Source organism: Gekko japonicus, unplaced genomic scaffold (genome assembly GCF_001447785.1).
Source record: "Gekko japonicus isolate JY-2015 unplaced genomic scaffold, Gekko_japonicus_V1.1 scaffold11, whole genome shotgun sequence".
In the NCBI taxonomy this organism is placed as follows: Eukaryota; Metazoa; Chordata; class Lepidosauria; order Squamata; family Gekkonidae; genus Gekko; species Gekko japonicus.
Window position 1 is genome coordinate 3517069 of NW_015166418.1, and position 6577 is coordinate 3523645.

Below are 6577 nucleotides of genomic sequence, written 5' to 3' on the forward strand. Positions count from 1 at the left end.
AGTTCTCTCAGAGCTGTTCTCGAGAGAGCTCTCTCAGCCCCGCCTAGCTCACAGGGTGTCTGTTCTGGGGAGGGGAAGGGAAAGGAGATTGTAAGCCACCCTGAGACTCCTTTGGGTAGTGAAGGGCGGGGTATAAATCCAAACTCCTCCTCCTCCTCCTTGCTATTGCTGCCCCTGGACTTTCTTGGTGGTTTCCCATCCAAATACTAACCAGGGCTGACCCCCTACTAAGCTTCTGAGATTGGACACTATCAAGCTAGCCTGGGATATTCAGGCCAGGGAGATATTACTTTGTCAATATTTTTTAAAGGATGAACACATGAAACTGCCTTATACTAAATCAGACCATTGACCTATCACTGTACACTTCAGTTGGAAGGGGATCTCCAGGTTCTCGGGACTGTCTACGTCACCCACTACCTAATCCTTTTAACTGGAGATGCCAGGGAGTAAACTGGGACCTTCAGCAAGCTAAGCAGATCCTCTACCTCTTAAGCCACATCCCCTCCCCTTTTAATGTGAGATGACATGACTACAAATGAGTTTATTTGAAGATGCACAAAGCTGGTTAGATCTTTTTTTTTTAATTTAATAAATGGAAGTGGATTTAATAGTTACATTGATTCTGCCAGATCGGCTTCATTTTTCAGATGACTTGGCTGCCCTGTCAGCTGAATGCCCAGTATAAAGAGATATATGTATACCCTAAATAACCTTTTTTTTAATGTTTTGAAAGTGGGCAATACCGGCCCCTGAGGGTGCTGGAATGATCCAGGTGGGTGGGAGGAGCCTTGGGTGGAATTGGGGGGGGGGGTGTTGAATACAAATAAGGGGGCACTGGAAGCACAAAGAAAGAAGAACCCAGAACCTATCTAAAGCAGCCTTTGGGCGGTAGGCCAGATACGTTTGGGAACCTATGCAACCAATATAGCACTTCATAGTGGCAATGGAGTCAAGTTATAGTTATAGTGGCAATGGAGTCAAGGCAACTCAATGGTGCCACCATAGCACTGAAGTGCTATGTTGGTTTATGATATAGTGCTCAACTCAGAAAGTTTTTTTAAAAATTCCAAAGAAGATTGTGCAGCAAAAAGGGGGTGGGGGTGGGGGGAAGCGGCACTGTTTGAAATTATCACAGCGCTTCAGAGACGGCTCATTAACAGAGGGAAATTTGCTATATGAAACTGTATTGCTTTACTCGAAACTAGGCCAACAACGGATAACATCCAGTTTAGAAAAGTAAACTGGATGGGCCTCTATGTGTGTGCATAGTGCCACAGACAGCAGCTTGGGAGTCCATTGGACAGTGACTGCAGATAGCAGTGGTGCGATTTTAATGGCTGAGCTTTCCCTTGATTAATAATACAACTGTGATGTAGACGCTGCAGAGCAGGTACTTTAATTCTAAATGGCAAAGGCAGTGAAGGAGCTGGAAAGCAACCGTGACTCAGTGTACACGTGTACCAGAAACTAAGAATATGTGCTTCGCCACTTCCGGACAAAATAGCAATTACATGTATTGGAAGGAACAGGTGTGGCACACTCTGCCGAAACACATGGTTGCCAAACTTCCAGTTCATGCAGCCTTAATGACTGAAAAGGGCTAATCAGTACTGGACATACTATTCAGGATTTATATTCAGTTCTGGTGTCCAGTGCTGTTGAGAAAATGAAAAATTCAGCACCATGGACAGCACCTTCATCTCAATATAATTCTGTCTTGTGGTCTCCGGAAGCCTGAACCAGCCATCTGTCCGCCCGCACTTATTTCATACCAGTGTTTCTCTCTCTCAGTTAACAAAACCAAACAAGACAGTCCTTGCCTCAAGGAACATACACACCTGTGGACACCAACCTGTGAACTTTTGATTAAGGGGAAAGAAATAGAGGCAGCAGCTATAATTAAATAAGATTTTAAAAATCATTTTGAGTCTCTCCTATGTATAAACAACAAAGCAAAACTATTGTCAACGAGGAAGCAGAAAGCAAGACAGAAAGAAATGAGCAAAGAATTGTGGGCCATTGTGGTGCCACACACGACACTGGCTTATGCTGAATCTGCCCACTGGTCCGTCAAGGTCAGAATTGGCCACCCAGACTGGCAGCAGACCTCCAGCATTTTACGCAGAGGTCTTTTACATCATCCACTACCATCTATTTTAACTGAAGATGCTGAGGACTGAACTTGGGACCTTCTCCATGCCAAGCAGATGCTCTACTGCTGAGCCCTAGTCTCTCCCTCAAGCCTGGAAGAGGATATTCCTGAGTTATATTGGCTGAGAGGCAGATCAGATGTTTTCCCCCCTGGTATAGCCAACATCTAAGCATTAATAATGTTGGTAGGTAGGGGATTCAAGGACAAATTTATCTTTCCCCTAGAAACAGTGTATGTTTCTTTCATCAGCATCCTTCCTCATGCATTAGAGGTATAATCAAGATAATTTAATGGGATGTGTGTGTGTGTTTTAAATGGATTGGAAAAGCATGACTTTCTGTCTGTGAGCAATTTGGGGACTCTCGTCTATATTCCTGAATGTGACTACAGAACTAGGAATTAGTAGTAATTTTGGATTCAGAGGGATGGAGTTCAAATGTGTACTAGTTTGTGCATGCCATTTGAGAGCTAAAGGCACAGAGCATTCATTTCCTGTTTGACTTCTACAGAACGAGGAAAACACATTATATAGAATAATGCTACTTAGGAGGTCGTGTTCTGCTGTACATGGAACGCAAGGCAAAATGTTCAGCTCCATGAGCAATTGCCTATATTTTCCCAGTTTGTGCATTTTCAAGTATGAACAACTTCCATTTTAAGTCCTGAGACAGAATATTACATCATCCCACTTGGCCCCAGTTCCTGAGGTGCTGGCACTCTTGGTTTTCAGCCTAAACCTATCTGCCATTGGAAACATTCAAATATTGATACCTTGAACATTGTTGATACCAGCCTGAATAGCTCTGAATAGCCTGATTTTGCCAAAGCTTGGAAGTTACGCAAGGTGGACAATGGCTAGTACTTAGATGGGAGACCACTGAGGAATACAGGGGTTGTTATGCAGAGGAAGGGAATGGCAAACTACCTCTGCTCATTTCTTGCCTTGCAACCCCCACAGTACTGGGGTCGTAATGAGTCGGTAGCAACTTGACAGAACGAGTATTATTATAGTACTATTGTTGAACAGAACAGATTAACTACAACATATTGGAGCTATCGAAATCCTAATGGCTCCAAGCCAAACAGGCCTTGGATTTCCCGCCCCCCTCCCAGTAAATGCCAAACAGATCTCTTTTGTGCCTCTATTTAATTCTGTATCTGCTGCTGAACATTTACAGGGCAGATAAACAACGGAGATTAGGATGGCTTCAGCACTGGAGTGCCGGAAAAAGGCACAAGCCAGGGGAAAATTAAAAAGAGCCTTAATGCTCAAAACAGGATGCAAAACAAAAAGCCTTAAGTGATCAAGCAGGGGGAAGAAAGACCCACAAAGGCAGAACAGAGCATCACGTAACACAAGCAGGGGAGAACACATTCAGGAGCCCCAACAGGCAGGACCACTGGGAAACCAAGACGGATGGGAAGCAGTCATCATTCCAGAGGGGTGGCCCTGCCAGTCTGTTGCAGCAAAAATAAACTGGGATTTAGTGACCCCTGAAAGCCTAACAAGTTTTTAGTCCAGCATAAGCTTTCCACTTCTTTGAGTCCACAAAATCTAACGAGTCTTGCTGTGAGACTTCTTACTGGGGAATCCTATGGATAGCTGTACCCTTCAAAGTCATAAGAACACAAGAGAAGCCATGTTGGATCAGCTCAGTGGCTCATCCAGTCCAACACTCTGCATCACACAGTGGCCAAAACCCAAGTCCACTGCGGTCAGTGGTTGTAGAAGGTTGCAGCTCTGCTTAGGAAGGCACCATGGGCGCATTTTTTTTTTTTGGCAGACCCATCTTTGTTTAGTTCATGAAAGCTTATGCTGGGGAGAAAGTGCCTTGCCTATGACCGATTCAGGGCCTTTGTGTGGCCCAGGTCTGAATTAGTCACCTCCTGGCTCATTCACTTTGTTGCCAAGCTGTACCAGCTTCCTACTGTACTTGCTTAACTTCTGTCTTGCAAAGAGCTCTTCAAGATAACAGAGCCCATTTAAGGCAAGGAGCTAGAAGGCAGAGGGGGCCCTATCAGTAAGGGGAGGGGCCGTGGCTCAGTGGTAGAGCCTCTGCTTTTCATGCAGAAGGTCCCAGGTTCAATCCCTGGCATCTCCTGTTAAAAGGACCAGGTAGAAGGTGATGGGAAAGACCTCCGCCTGTGACCCTGGAAAGCTGCTGCCAGTCTGAGTAGACAACACTGACCTGGATGGTTCAAGGGTCAGATTCAGCAGAAGGATCCTTCATGAGTGTTCCAAGGGGGTTAATCCACAGATTACATCTTGCGCTACACAGAGGCCGACCCAGTGTGAACACGACTTGAGAAAACAAGCTTTAAACTGCACTTCTCAATAGGACTATTCCAGAGTTGACAACAGGGGCTTCACAACTCTATCAGCATCACCCAACAGCTTTAATGGATATGGACAGCTGTTTCCCCTCTCCTCCTTTTTTGGGGGTGGAGAGAATCAGTTGCCCCCTTTCAGCAAAGAGACCGACCGCTTTCACAACAGCAGTGGTGGTAGATCGAGTCCTTTCCCCCCCCCCCACTACCAAGCCCACCCTGTCCCCAAGAAGTGACTTATGGGTCCCTCAGTCCCTTCTTTCCTCTCCTGTTCTCCTTCCAAACAGGCCACGCATCCACGTTTGCTGCATCACTGTTCTGCTCTGCTCCAGAAAGCCTGCCTGGCGTTTCTCTTTCTGGTGTTGTTTCATAACCTGATACAAAGAAGTATCTCCTCCCCACCCCTCACTGGGGTGGGGAGGAGGCCAGAGCCACAGCAGAAGATGCTTTATGTCAGCCTGTTCAGCCTGTGTCAATCCGTGGGCTCTGCTGTCTCTCACTCCCGGTTTCTATTAATCCTTAGCTCATCGGTCTGAAATCCCCAGTGCCCTCTGCTCTTCTCTCGACAGTGCGAGCGGCTGGCTAGCAATGAAACAGACCAGCCTCTAGCTCCGCAGGGACTGTCCGGACTAATAGGCATGAGGGCAGCTGCATTTCCTTCCTTCCTTTTGGATGTTCACCGTGTAAGAAAATGGGCTGACACTCTGAAACCACTGAGCGTCTTCCCTGTTCCAGCATGCATGTACTGGGGGGGGGGGGATGGCCCCTATGGGAAACAAAAGAGGCCAGTCTCTTAAGTGTTTCAGATGGATTCCCATTTGCCAGAGGCAGGGAAACACCTTTATCACCTTCCTACCCCACCCTCTCTGCCAACAGCATCTTAGGAGCTCCCAGAACGGGACAATATAGGGTACCGGTTAGAGTGTCAGATGAGGATCTCGCAGACTTAGGTTCGAATCCCGACTCTGCCATGGAAGCTCATTGGGTGACCTTCGGCCACCCAAGTGCTATCTGCCTAACCTAACTTACAGGGTTGTTGTGAGGATAAAATGGAGGAGGGGAGAATGAAAGTAAGCCGCTTTGGGGAGAAAGGTGGGGCATAAATCAAATCGGTAGACACCAAAGGTGTCTGTAGAAATGTCAAAAGCTGTTTCTCCCTCCACTTCAAAGAATCAGCAGAGTTAGTGTAATGCTGTGAGATGGGGGGGGGGGGTGGCCCCAAATCAAAATGTCACCTCCCCTGGGAATGTATCAGGCGGCCTCTGGGAAGGCGCCCAACTTCAAGCATCATCCCTCACATCTCATGGGGGATTATATGGCTTGCCTACCTTACAAGGTGGTCGTGGGAATCACTAAGATAATATTTGTTATAGGACTTGAGGCCAGGAGGGAGGGAGGGAGGGAGGGAGGAAGGAAGGAAGGAAGGAAGGAAGGAAGGAAGGAAGGAAGGAAGGAAGGAAGGAAGGTAGGTCATCTTTTTCCTGAGTTGTATGTTTGTACTCTTTGCTCTTGCGGAACTCCCCAGCAGAACTGACAGAGAACTACTTCTAAAAGACCCTCCCTACAGTCTCCCTCCTCCATCCCAAGGATGGGATGCCAACAAGAGAGCAGGAAGCCAGAGTTGGAAACTGACTTGGGTGTCCCATCCACAATTGTTAGTTCCTGATTCTCTGTTCCTTATTCAGTGCATAAGGGATGCGGGCCTGGCATCCCTCCAGAAGGGCAGGACCCCCTCGGCAACCCTCAGCTCAGCTCCGATTGGCCCTGTCCCGAGCCGAGCGGAACTCCGCGCGCCACGCCCAATGGAGGCGCCTCTGCAAGGCTCCGGGGCAGAGTGGCTGCTGCGTCCCGTCCCCCCCCCCCAACCCTCAGCAGGCAGAGCAGGGATCGGGCGGGCGAAATGTCCAGGGGGGAAACGACTTACCCCGAGGAAGCCGGCGGTCCGCTCAGGGCAGCAGGGCGAGCGCAGGCTGCGGGCGGCGGCGGCGGAGGAGCCGCGGGGTCCTGGCGCAGGAGGCAGGTGCTGGCGGAGGAGGCTGGCTGCACCTGCCGCTCCGCGGCTCCCCTCCCGGGAGAGAGAGCAAGAGAGTGTTG

The 6577-nt window shown here is 48.4% G+C and overlaps 1 non-coding gene across 1 annotated transcript; it reads left to right on the forward strand.

Moving 5' to 3' along the window:
• The first annotated feature begins 4185 nt into the window (after nucleotides 1-4185).
• TRNAE-UUC lies at nucleotides 4186-4257 on the forward strand. Its single transcript has one exon. It is a non-coding gene; the product is annotated as a tRNA-Glu (tRNA).
• The last annotated feature ends 2320 nt before the right edge of the window (nucleotides 4258-6577 follow it).